We start from the raw sequence: 13,488 nt of genomic DNA on the forward strand, positions 1-13,488 counted from the left end.
CAAAGGCTGGAAGATGGAGTTGGAAGGAGATTTTCTTTGATGATTAGGACAACGGTATGTGACTCCAAACGAGCACCTGTTTTTCCCCACGTAAATGAGTCTCAAGAAGGGCATAAGGGAATAGAACACATGTTTTGACCAAAAAGAGAGCTCTCGCAGGCAAACAAGAAATGTCGATGGAGCAAGAAGAAGAAGAAGGAAGGAGGAAGGAGGGGGGGTCTGAGAATTCTCCGTGGTAAGCTTAAATTGTAAGTTGCTTACTCTTGCGATTGGAGAAGAATGACTAGAATTCGGCAATGGTAGTAGTCATGATAGGCTACAGGCAAATGTCAAGGTATCACTGTGTATGGTGCTTGTTGCTTGTACTGTATTAAGGGACTCAGCAAAGAAACCGATATAATGCCTTGTAACTTGAACAGAAAGCGGCTCCCGGTATGCCTACGAGCTGTAGCTGACAGCTGCAGGGCTGGCTCTGCGTACCCACTGCCTGAAACGCTGTAAGTTCGCCTATGCAAGAACCAGCTTTCAAGAGAGCCGCCTGAAGTGCAGACAGCCTTCGTGAGCCTTTCTCCTCCAGAGCTGTGGCAAAGAAAGCGTGCACGCTACAGCGTGGGTGCGTGCAGCATGCACGAGCAAAAGCGGCCAAGTCCAGTGCCCTCGCTGGGCTTCCCTTTCGTGCGGACAAGGTGAGGCAAAGAACGAAGCCGCAGAGCAGCGGGCTTGCGTGTGCAGTGCAGCGAGTCGCAGAAGTCCAGCAAGGGCTCGTTCACAAGCCGAGCCGGCTGAGGGCGTCCTCGCTTCTGCGAAAGGGAAGGCGGAGCCGTAGCACTTCACCCCGCAGCGTGGAGACAGGCACTTTGCTAGTCCTTCAGCCTTGCAGAGTCCCTGCAGCTAGAGCTCAGCCAGGAGCAGGCGTCAAAGCAGAAGGCCTTCCTAAAGCACCCCTTCTCCGAGCAGCCTCCGGAAAGGGCTCATCCCGCTGCGGCTCTGCGCCTTTCTTCGAATGCAGACGCCCGGCACACTTGGCTCAGCGAGAGCTGCGTGGGCAGCATGGACTCAGCGAAAGCCAAAGGGTGTCCTTGGAGCTCGAGCTTGTTGGGGAGGATGAAAGTTTGGGAAGAAAGTTTCACAGCTATGTAGGCTTGGCAGAAAGATGTGTGAATGTAGAAACTTAGCATGAGGTAGGAATGGAAGGAGGTTTTGATGGAGAGGAAAAGGTGTTCTGCTGAAACACTGATCGCTGACTAAGTGAGAAGGCAAAGGCTGGAAGATGGAGTTGGAAGGAGATTTTCTTTGATGATTAGGACAACGGTATGTGACTCCAAACGAGCACCTGTTTTTCCCCACGTAAATGAGTCTCAAGAAGGGCATAAGGGAATAGAACACATGTTTTGACCAAAAAGAGAGCTCTCGCAGGCAAACAAGAAATGTCGATGGAGCAAGAAGAAGAAGAAGGAAGGAGGGGGGGTCTGAGAATTCTCCGTGGTAAGCTTAAATTGTAAGTTGCTTACTCTTGCGATTGGAGAAGAATGACTAGAATTCGGCAATGGTAGTAGTCATGATAGGCTACAGGCAAATGTCAAGGTATCACTGTGTATGGTGCTTGTTGCTTGTACTGTATTAAGGGACTCAGCAAAGAAACCGATATAATGCCTTGTAACTTGAACAGAAAGCGGCTCCCGGTATGCCTACGAGCTGTAGCTGACAGCTGCAGGGCTGGCTCTGCGTACCCACTGCCTGAAAGGCTGTAAGTTCGCCTATGCAAGAACCAGCTTTCAAGAGAGCCGCCTGAAGTGCAGACAGCCTTCGTGAGCCTTTCTCCTCCAGAGCTGTGGCAAAGAAAGCGTGCACGCTACAGCGTGGGTGCGTGCAGCATGCACGAGCAAAAGCGGCCAAGTCCAGTGCCCTCACTGGGCTTCCCTTTCGTGCGGACAAGGTGAGGCGAAGAACGAAGCCGCAGAGCAGCGGGCTTGCGTGTGCAGTGCAGCGAGTCGCAGAAGTCCAGCAAGGGCTCGTTCACAAGCCGAGCCGGCTGAGGGCGTCCTCGCTTCTGCGAAAGGGAAGGCGGAGCCGTAGCACTTCACCCCGCAGCGTGGAGACAGGCACTTTGCTAGTCCTTCAGCCTTGCAGAGTCCCTGCAGCTAGAGCTCAGCCAGGAGCAGGCGTCAAAGCAGAAGGCCTTCCTAAAGCACCCCTTCTCCGAGCAGCCTCCGGAAAGGGCTCATCCCGCTGCGGCTCTGCGCCTTTCTTCGAATGCAGACGCCCGGCACACTTGGCTCAGCGAGAGCTGCGTGGGCAGCTTGGACTCAGCGAAAGCCAAAGGGTGTCCTTGGAGCTCGAGCTTGTTGGGGAGGATGAAAGTTTGGGAAGAAAGTTTCACAGCTATGTAGGCTTGGCAGAAAGATGTGTGAATGTAGAAACTTAGCATGAGGTAGGAATGGAAGGAGGTTTTGATGGAGAGGAAAAGGTGTTCTGCTGAAACACTGATCGCTGACTAAGTGAGAAGGCAAAGGCTGGAAGATGGAGTTGGAAGGAGATTTTCTTTGATGATTAGGACAACGGTATGTGACTCCAAACGAGCACCTGTTTTTCCCCACGTAAATGAGTCTCAAGAAGGGCATAAGGGAATAGAACACATGTTTTGACCAAAAAGAGAGCTCTCGCAGGCAAACAAGAAATGTCGATGGAGCAAGAAGAAGAAGAAGAAGGAAGGAGGGGGGGTCTGAGAATTCTCCGTGGTAAGCTTAAATTGTAAGTTGCTTACTCTTGCGATTGGAGAAGAATGACTAGAATTCGGCAATGGTAGTAGTCATGATAGGCTACAGGCAAATGTCAAGGTATCACTGTGTATGGTGCTTGTTGCTTGTACTGTATTAAGGGACTCAGCAAAGAAAGCGATATAATGCCTTGTAACTTGAACAGAAAGCGGCTCCCGGTATGCCTACGAGCTGTAGCTGACAGCTGCAGGGCTGGCTCTGCGTACCCACTGCCTGAAACGCTGTAAGTTCGCCTATGCAAGAACCAGCTTTCAAGAGAGCCGCCTGAAGTGCAGACAGCCTTCGTGAGCCTTTCTCCTCCAGAGCTGTGGCAAAGAAAGCGTGCACGCTACAGCGTGGGTGCGTGCAGCATGCACGAGCAAAAGCGGCCAAGTCCAGTGCCCTCGCTGGGCTTCCCTTTCGTGCGGACAAGGTGAGGCGAAGAACGAAGCCGCAGAGCAGCGGGCTTGCGTGTGCAGTGCAGCGAGTCGCAGAAGTCCAGCAAGGGCTCGTTCACAAGCCGAGCCGGCTGAGGGCGTCCTCGCTTCTGCGAAAGGGAAGGCGGAGCCGTAGCACTTCACCCCGCAGCGTGGAGACAGGCACTTTGCTAGTCCTTCAGCCTTGCAGAGTCCCTGCAGCTAGAGCTCAGCCAGGAGCAGGCGTCAAAGCAGAAGGCCTTCCTAAAGCACCCCTTCTCCGAGCAGCCTCCGGAAAGGGCTCATCCCGCTGCGGCTCTGCGCCTTTCTTCGAATGCAGACGCCCGGCACACTTGGCTCAGCGAGAGCTGCGTGGGCAGCTTGGACTCAGCGAAAGCCAAAGGGTGTCCTTGGAGCTCGAGCTTGTTGGGGAGGATGAAAGTTTGGGAAGAAAGTTTCACAGCTATGTAGGCTTGGCAGAAAGATGTGTGAATGTAGAAACTTAGCATGAGGTAGGAATGGAAGGAGGTTTTGATGGAGAGGAAAAGGTGTTCTGCTGAAACACTGATCGCTGACTAAGTGAGAAGGCAAAGGCTGGAAGATGGAGTTGGAAGGAGATTTTCTTTGATGATTAGGACAACGGTATGTGACTCCAAACGAGCACCTGTTTTTCCCCACGTAAATGAGTCTCAAGAAGGGCATAAGGGAATAGAACACATGTTTTGACCAAAAAGAGAGCTCTCGCAGGCAAACAAGAAATGTCGATGGAGCAAGAAGAAGAAGAAGAAGGAAGGAGGGGGGGTCTGAGAATTCTCCGTGGTAAGCTTAAATTGTAAGTTGCTTACTCTTGCGATTGGAGAAGAATGACTAGAATTCGGCAATGGTAGTAGTCATGATAGGCTACAGGCAAATGTCAAGGTATCACTGTGTATGGTGCTTGTTGCTTGTACTGTATTAAGGGACTCAGCAAAGAAAGCGATATAATGCCTTGTAACTTGAACAGAAAGCGGCTCCCGGTATGCCTACGAGCTGTAGCTGACAGCTGCAGGGCTGGCTCTGCGTACCCACTGCCTGAAAGGCTGTAAGTTCGCCTGTGCAAGAACCAGCTTTCAAGAGAGCCGCCTGAAGTGCAGACAGCCTTCGTGAGCCTTTCTCCTCCAGAGCTGTGGCAAAGAAAGCGTGCACGCTACAGCGTGGGTGCGTGCAGCATGCACGAGCAAAAGCGGCCAAGTCCAGTGCCCTCGCTGGGCTTCCCTTTCGTGCGGACAAGGTGAGGCGAAGAACGAAGCCGCAGAGCAGCGGGCTTGCGTGTGCAGTGCAGCGAGTCGCAGAAGTCCAGCAAGGGCTCGTTCACAAGCCGAGCCGGCTGAGGGCGTCCTCGCTTCTGCGAAAGGGAAGGCGGAGCCGTAGCACTTCACCCCGCAGCATGGAGACAGGCACTTTGCTAGTCCTTCAGCCTTGCAGAGTCCCTGCAGCTAGAGCTCAGCCAGGAGCAGGCGTCAAAGCAGAAGGCCTTCCTAAAGCACCCCTTCTCCGAGCAGCCTCCGGAAAGGGCTCATCCCGCTGCGCTCTGCGCCTTTCTTCGAATGCAGACGCCCGGCACACTTGGCTCAGCGAGAGCTGCGTGGGCAGCTTGGACTCAGCGAAAGCCAAAGGGTGTCCTTGGAGCTCGAGCTTGTTGGGGAGGATGAAAGTTTGGGAAGAAAGTTTCACAGCTATGTAGGCTTGGCAGAAAGATGTGTGAATGTAGAAACTTAGCATGAGGTAGGAATGGAAGGAGGTTTTGATGGAGAGGAAAAGGTGTTCTGCTGAAACACTGATCGCTGACTAAGTGAGAAGGCAAAGGCTGGAAGATGGAGTTGGAAGGAGATTTTCTTTGATGATTAGGACAACGGTATGTGACTCCAAACGAGCACCTGTCTTTCCCCACGTAAATGAGTCTCAAGAAGGGCATAAGGGAATAGAACACATGTTTTGACCAAAAAGAGAGCTCTCGCAGGCAAACAAGAAATGTCGATGGAGCAAGAAGAAGAAGAAGGAAGGAGGAAGGAGGGGGGGTCTGAGAATTCTCCGTGGTAAGCTTAAATTGTAAGTTGCTTACTCTTGCGATTGGAGAAGAATGACTAGAATTCGGCAATGGTAGTAGTCATGATAGGCTACAGGCAAATGTCAAGGTATCACTGTGTATGGTGCTTGTTGCTTGTACTGTATTAAGGGACTCAGCAAAGAAACCGATATAATGCCTTGTAACTTGAACAGAAAGCGGCTCCCGGTATGCCTACGAGCTGTAGCTGACAGCTGCAGGGCTGGCTCTGCGTACCCACTGCCTGAAAGGCTGTAAGTTCGCCTATGCAAGAACCAGCTTTCAAGAGAGCCGCCTGAAGTGCAGACAGCCTTCGTGAGCCTTTCTCCTCCAGAGCTGTGGCAAAGAAAGCGTGCACGCTACAGCGTGGGTGCGTGCAGCATGCACGAGCAAAAGCGGCCAAGTCCAGTGCCCTCGCTGGGCTTCCCTTTCGTGCGGACAAGGTGAGGCGAAGAACGAAGCCGCAGAGCAGCGGGCTTGCGTGTGCAGTGCAGCGAGTCGCAGAAGTCCAGCAAGGGCTCGTTCACAAGCCGAGCCGGCTGAGGGCGTCCTCGCTTCTGCGAAAGGGAAGGCGGAGCCGTAGCACTTCACCCCGCAGCGTGGAGACAGGCACTTTGCTAGTCCTTCAGCCTTGCAGAGTCCCTGCAGCTAGAGCTCAGCCAGGAGCAGGCGTCAAAGCAGAAGGCCTTCCTAAAGCACCCCTTCTCCGAGCAGCCTCCGGAAAGGGCTCATCCCGCTGCGGCTCTGCGCCTTTCTTCGAATGCAGACGCCCGGCACACTTGGCTCAGCGAGAGCTGCGTGGGCAGCTTGGACTCAGCGAAAGCCAAAGGGTGTCCTTGGAGCTCGAGCTTGTTGGGGAGGATGAAAGTTTGGGAAGAAAGTTTCACAGCTATGTAGGCTTGGCAGAAAGATGTGTGAATGTAGAAACTTAGCATGAGGTAGGAATGGAAGGAGGTTTTGATGGAGAGGAAAAGGTGTTCTGCTGAAACACTGATCGCTGACTAAGTGAGAAGGCAAAGGCTGGAAGATGGAGTTGGAAGGAGATTTTCTTTGATGATTAGGACAACGGTATGTGACTCCAAACGAGCACCTGTTTTTCCCCACGTAAATGAGTCTCAAGAAGGGCATAAGGGAATAGAACACATGTTTTGACCAAAAAGAGAGCTCTCGCAGGCAAACAAGAAATGTCGATGGAGCAAGAAGAAGAAGAAGGAAGGAGGAAGGAGGGGGGGTCTGAGAATTCTCCGTGGTAAGCTTAAATTGTAAGTTGCTTACTCTTGCGATTGGAGAAGAATGACTAGAATTCGGCAATGGTAGTAGTCATGATAGGCTACAGGCAAATGTCAAGGTATCACTGTGTATGGTGCTTGTTGCTTGTACTGTATTAAGGGACTCAGCAAAGAAAGCGATATAATGCCTTGTAACTTGAACAGAAAGCGGCTCCCGGTATGCCTACGAGCTGTAGCTGACAGCTGCAGGGCTGGCTCTGCGTACCCACTGCCTGAAAGGCTGTAAGTTCGCCTATGCAAGAACCAGCTTTCAAGAGAGCCGCCTGAAGTGCAGACAGCCTTCGTGAGCCTTTCTCCTCCAGAGCTGTGGCAAAGAAAGCGTGCACGCTACAGCGTGGGTGCGTGCAGCATGCACGAGCAAAAGCGGCCAAGTCCAGTGCCCTCGCTGGGCTTCCCTTTCGTGCGGACAAGGTGAGGCGAAGAACGAAGCCGCAGAGCAGCGGGCTTGCGTGTGCAGTGCAGCGAGTCGCAGAAGTCCAGCAAGGGCTCGTTCACAAGCCGAGCCGGCTGAGGGCGTCCTCGCTTCTGCGAAAGGGAAGGCGGAGCCGTAGCACTTCACCCCGCAGCGTGGAGACAGGCACTTTGCTAGTCCTTCAGCCTTGCAGAGTCCCTGCAGCTAGAGCTCAGCCAGGAGCAGGCGTCAAAGCAGAAGGCCTTCCTAAAGCACCCCTTCTCCGAGCAGCCTCCGGAAAGGGCTCATCCCGCTGCGGCTCTGCGCCTTTCTTCGAATGCAGACGCCCGGCACACTTGGCTCAGCGAGAGCTGCGTGGGCAGCTTGGACTCAGCGAAAGCCAAAGGGTGTCCTTGGAGCTCGAGCTTGTTGGGGAGGATGAAAGTTTGGGAAGAAAGTTTCACAGCTATGTAGGCTTGGCAGAAAGATGTGTGAATGTAGAAACTTAGCATGAGGTAGGAATGGAAGGAGGTTTTGATGGAGAGGAAAAGGTGTTCTGCTGAAACACTGATCGCTGACTAAGTGAGAAGGCAAAGGCTGGAAGATGGAGTTGGAAGGAGATTTTCTTTGATGATTAGGACAACGGTATGTGACTCCAAACGAGCACCTGTTTTTCCCCACGTAAATGAGTCTCAAGAAGGGCATAAGGGAATAGAACACATGTTTTGACCAAAAAGAGAGCTCTCGCAGGCAAACAAGAAATGTCGATGGAGCAAGAAGAAGAAGAAGGAAGGAGGGGGGGTCTGAGAATTCTCCGTGGTAAGCTTAAATTGTAAGTTGCTTACTCTTGCGATTGGAGAAGAATGACTAGAATTCGGCAATGGTAGTAGTCATGATAGGCTACAGGCAAATGTCAAGGTATCACTGTGTATGGTGCTTGTTGCTTGTACTGTATTAAGGGACTCAGCAAAGAAAGCGATATAATGCCTTGTAACTTGAACAGAAAGCGGCTCCCGGTATGCCTACGAGCTGTAGCTGACAGCTGCAGGGCTGGCTCTGCGTACCCACTGCCTGAAACGCTGTAAGTTCGCCTATGCAAGAACCAGCTTTCAAGAGAGCCGCCTGAAGTGCAGACAGCCTTCGTGAGCCTTTCTCCTCCAGAGCTGTGGCAAAGAAAGCGTGCACGCTACAGCGTGGGTGCGTGCAGCATGCACGAGCAAAAGCGGCCAAGTCCAGTGCCCTCACTGGGCTTCCCTTTCGTGCGGACAAGGTGAGGCGAAGAACGAAGCCGCAGAGCAGCGGGCTTGCGTGTGCAGTGCAGCGAGTCGCAGAAGTCCAGCAAGGGCTCGTTCACAAGCCGAGCCGGCTGAGGGCGTCCTCGCTTCTGCGAAAGGGAAGGCGGAGCCGTAGCACTTCACCCCGCAGCGTGGAGACAGGCACTTTGCTAGTCCTTCAGCCTTGCAGAGTCCCTGCAGCTAGAGCTCAGCCAGGAGCAGGCGTCAAAGCAGAAGGCCTTCCTAAAGCACCCCTTCTCCGAGCAGCCTCCGGAAAGGGCTCATCCCGCTGCGGCTCTGCGCCTTTCTTCGAATGCAGACGCCCGGCACACTTGGCTCAGCGAGAGCTGCGTGGGCAGCTTGGACTCAGCGAAAGCCAAAGGGTGTCCTTGGAGCTCGAGCTTGTTGGGGAGGATGAAAGTTTGGGAAGAAAGTTTCACAGCTATGTAGGCTTGGCAGAAAGATGTGTGAATGTAGAAACTTAGCATGAGGTAGGAATGGAAGGAGGTTTTGATGGAGAGGAAAAGGTGTTCTGCTGAAACACTGATCGCTGACTAAGTGAGAAGGCAAAGGCTGGAAGATGGAGTTGGAAGGAGATTTTCTTTGATGATTAGGACAACGGTATGTGACTCCAAACGAGCACCTGTTTTTCCCCACGTAAATGAGTCTCAAGAAGGGCATAAGGGAATAGAACACATGTTTTGACCAAAAAGAGAGCTCTCGCAGGCAAACAAGAAATGTCGATGGAGCAAGAAGAAGAAGAAGAAGGAAGGAGGGGGGGTCTGAGAATTCTCCGTGGTAAGCTTAAATTGTAAGTTGCTTACTCTTGCGATTGGAGAAGAATGACTAGAATTCGGCAATGGTAGTAGTCATGATAGGCTACAGGCAAATGTCAAGGTATCACTGTGTATGGTGCTTGTTGCTTGTACTGTATTAAGGGACTCAGCAAAGAAACCGATATAATGCCTTGTAACTTGAACAGAAAGCGGCTCCCGGTATGCCTACGAGCTGTAGCTGACAGCTGCAGGGCTGGCTCTGCGTACCCACTGCCTGAAAGGCTGTAAGTTCGCCTATGCAAGAACCAGCTTTCAAGAGAGCCGCCTGAAGTGCAGACAGCCTTCGTGAGCCTTTCTCCTCCAGAGCTGTGGCAAAGAAAGCGTGCACGCTACAGCGTGGGTGCGTGCAGCATGCACGAGCAAAAGCGGCCAAGTCCAGTGCCCTCGCTGGGCTTCCCTTTCGTGCGGACAAGGTGAGGCGAAGAACGAAGCCGCAGAGCAGCGGGCTTGCGTGTGCAGTGCAGCGAGTCGCAGAAGTCCAGCAAGGGCTCGTTCACAAGCCGAGCCGGCTGAGGGCGTCCTCGCTTCTGCGAAAGGGAAGGCGGAGCCGTAGCACTTCACCCCGCAGCGTGGAGACAGGCACTTTGCTAGTCCTTCAGCCTTGCAGAGTCCCTGCAGCTAGAGCTCAGCCAGGAGCAGGCGTCAAAGCAGAAGGCCTTCCTAAAGCACCCCTTCTCCGAGCAGCCTCCGGAAAGGGCTCATCCCGCTGCGGCTCTGCGCCTTTCTTCGAATGCAGACGCCCGGCACACTTGGCTCAGCGAGAGCTGCGTGGGCAGCTTGGACTCAGCGAAAGCCAAAGGGTGTCCTTGGAGCTCGAGCTTGTTGGGGAGGATGAAAGTTTGGGAAGAAAGTTTCACAGCTATGTAGGCTTGGCAGAAAGATGTGTGAATGTAGAAACTTAGCATGAGGTAGGAATGGAAGGAGGTTTTGATGGAGAGGAAAAGGTGTTCTGCTGAAACACTGATCGCTGACTAAGTGAGAAGGCAAAGGCTGGAAGATGGAGTTGGAAGGAGATTTTCTTTGATGATTAGGACAACGGTATGTGACTCCAAACGAGCACCTGTTTTTCCCCACGTAAATGAGTCTCAAGAAGGGCATAAGGGAATAGAACACATGTTTTGACCAAAAAGAGAGCTCTCGCAGGCAAACAAGAAATGTCGATGGAGCAAGAAGAAGAAGAAGGAAGGAGGAAGGAGGGGGGGTCTGAGAATTCTCCGTGGTAAGCTTAAATTGTAAGTTGCTTACTCTTGCGATTGGAGAAGAATGACTAGAATTCGGCAATGGTAGTAGTCATGATAGGCTACAGGCAAATGTCAAGGTATCACTGTGTATGGTGCTTGTTGCTTGTACTGTATTAAGGGACTCAGCAAAGAAAGCGATATAATGCCTTGTAACTTGAACAGAAAGCGGCTCCCGGTATGCCTACGAGCTGTAGCTGACAGCTGCAGGGCTGGCTCTGCGTACCCACTGCCTGAAAGGCTGTAAGTTCGCCTATGCAAGAACCAGCTTTCAAGAGAGCCGCCTGAAGTGCAGACAGCCTTCGTGAGCCTTTCTCCTCCAGAGCTGTGGCAAAGAAAGCGTGCACGCTACAGCGTGGGTGCGTGCAGCATGCACGAGCAAAAGCGGCCAAGTCCAGTGCCCTCGCTGGGCTTCCCTTTCGTGCAGACAAGGTGAGGCGAAGAACGAAGCCGCAGAGCAGCGGGCTTGCGTGTGCAGTGCAGCGAGTCGCAGAAGTCCAGCAAGGGCTCGTTCACAAGCCGAGCCGGCTGAGGGCGTCCTCGCTTCTGCGAAAGGGAAGGCGGAGCCGTAGCACTTCACCCCGCAGCGTGGAGACAGGCACTTTGCTAGTCCTTCAGCCTTGCAGAGTCCCTGCAGCTAGAGCTCAGCCAGGAGCAGGCGTCAAAGCAGAAGGCCTTCCTAAAGCACCCCTTCTCCGAGCAGCCTCCGGAAAGGGCTCATCCCGCTGCGGCTCTGCGCCTTTCTTCGAATGCAGACGCCCGGCACACTTGGCTCAGCGAGAGCTGCGTGGGCAGCTTGGACTCAGCGAAAGCCAAAGGGTGTCCTTGGAGCTCGAGCTTGTTGGGGAGGATGAAAGTTTGGGAAGAAAGTTTCACAGCTATGTAGGCTTGGCAGAAAGATGTGTGAATGTAGAAACTTAGCATGAGGTAGGAATGGAAGGAGGTTTTGATGGAGAGGAAAAGGTGTTCTGCTGAAACACTGATCGCTGACTAAGTGAGAAGGCAAAGGCTGGAAGATGGAGTTGGAAGGAGATTTTCTTTGATGATTAGGACAACGGTATGTGACTCCAAACGAGCACCTGTTTTTCCCCACGTAAATGAGTCTCAAGAAGGGCATAAGGGAATAGAACACATGTTTTGACCAAAAAGAGAGCTCTCGCAGGCAAACAAGAAATGTCGATGGAGCAAGAAGAAGAAGAAGGAAGGAGGAAGGAGGGGGGGTCTGAGAATTCTCCGTGGTAAGCTTAAATTGTAAGTTGCTTACTCTTGCGATTGGAGAAGAATGACTAGAATTCGGCAATGGTAGTAGTCATGATAGGCTACAGGCAAATGTCAAGGTATCACTGTGTATGGTGCTTGTTGCTTGTACTGTATTAAGGGACTCAGCAAAGAAAGCGATATAATGCCTTGTAACTTGAACAGAAAGCGGCTCCCGGTATGCCTACGAGCTGTAGCTGACAGCTGCAGGGCTGGCTCTGCGTACCCACTGCCTGAAACGCTGTAAGTTCGCCTATGCAAGAACCAGCTTTCAAGAGAGCCGCCTGAAGTGCAGACAGCCTTCGTGAGCCTTTCTCCTCCAGAGCTGTGGCAAAGAAAGCGTGCACGCTACAGCGTGGGTGCGTGCAGCATGCACGAGCAAAAGCGGCCAAGTCCAGTGCCCTCACTGGGCTTCCCTTTCGTGCGGACAAGGTGAGGCGAAGAACGAAGCCGCAGAGCAGCGGGCTTGCGTGTGCAGTGCAGCGAGTCGCAGAAGTCCAGCAAGGGCTCGTTCACAAGCCGAGCCGGCTGAGGGCGTCCTCGCTTCTGCGAAAGGGAAGGCGGAGCCGTAGCACTTCACCCCGCAGCGTGGAGACAGGCACTTTGCTAGTCCTTCAGCCTTGCAGAGTCCCTGCAGCTAGAGCTCAGCCAGGAGCAGGCGTCAAAGCAGAAGGCCTTCCTAAAGCACCCCTTCTCCGAGCAGCCTCCGGAAAGGGCTCATCCCGCTGCGGCTCTGCGCCTTTCTTCGAATGCAGACGCCCGGCACACTTGGCTCAGCGAGAGCTGCGTGGGCAGCTTGGACTCAGCGAAAGCCAAAGGGTGTCCTTGGAGCTCGAGCTTGTTGGGGAGGATGAAAGTTTGGGAAGAAAGTTTCACAGCTATGTAGGCTTGGCAGAAAGATGTGTGAATGTAGAAACTTAGCATGAGGTAGGAATGGAAGGAGGTTTTGATGGAGAGGAAAAGGTGTTCTGCTGAAACACTGATCGCTGACTAAGTGAGAAGGCAAAGGCTGGAAGATGGAGTTGGAAGGAGATTTTCTTTGATGATTAGGACAACGGTATGTGACTCCAAACGAGCACCTGTTTTTCCCCACGTAAATGAGTCTCAAGAAGGGCATAAGGGAATAGAACACATGTTTTGACCAAAAAGAGAGCTCTCGCAGGCAAACAAGAAATGTCGATGGAGCAAGAAGAAGAAGAAGGAAGGAGGAAGGAGGGGGGGTCTGAGAATTCTCCGTGGTAAGCTTAAATTGTAAGTTGCTTACTCTTGCGATTGGAGAAGAATGACTAGAATTCGGCAATGGTAGTAGTCATGATAGGCTACAGGCAAATGTCAAGGTATCACTGTGTATGGTGCTTGTTGCTTGTACTGTATTAAGGGACTCAGCAAAGAAAGCGATATAATGCCTTGTAACTTGAACAGAAAGCGGCTCCCGGTATGCCTACGAGCTGTAGCTGACAGCTGCAGGGCTGGCTCTGCGTACCCACTGCCTGAAAGGCTGTAAGTTCGCCTATGCAAGAACCAGCTTTCAAGAGAGCCGCCTGAAGTGCAGACAGCCTTCGTGAGCCTTTCTCCTCCAGAGCTGTGGCAAAGAAAGCGTGCACGCTACAGCGTGGGTGCGTGCAGCATGCACGAGCAAAAGCGGCCAAGTCCAGTGCCCTCGCTGGGCTTCCCTTTCGTGCAGACAAGGTGAGGCGAAGAACGAAGCCGCAGAGCAGCGGGCTTGCGTGTGCAGTGCAGCGAGTCGCAGAAGTCCAGCAAGGGCTCGTTCACAAGCCGAGCCGGCTGAGGGCGTCCTCGCTTCTGCGAAAGGGAAGGCGGAGCCGTAGCACTTCACCCCGCAGCGTGGAGACAGGCACTTTGCTAGTCCTTCAGCCTTGCAGAGTCCCTGCAGCTAGAGCTCAGCCAGGAGCAGGCGTCAAAGCAGAAGGCCTTCCTAAAGCACCCC

Source organism: Coloeus monedula, assembly GCF_965178545.1.
Source record: "Coloeus monedula genome assembly, chromosome: 17".
In the NCBI taxonomy this organism is placed as follows: Eukaryota; Metazoa; Chordata; class Aves; order Passeriformes; family Corvidae; genus Coloeus; species Coloeus monedula.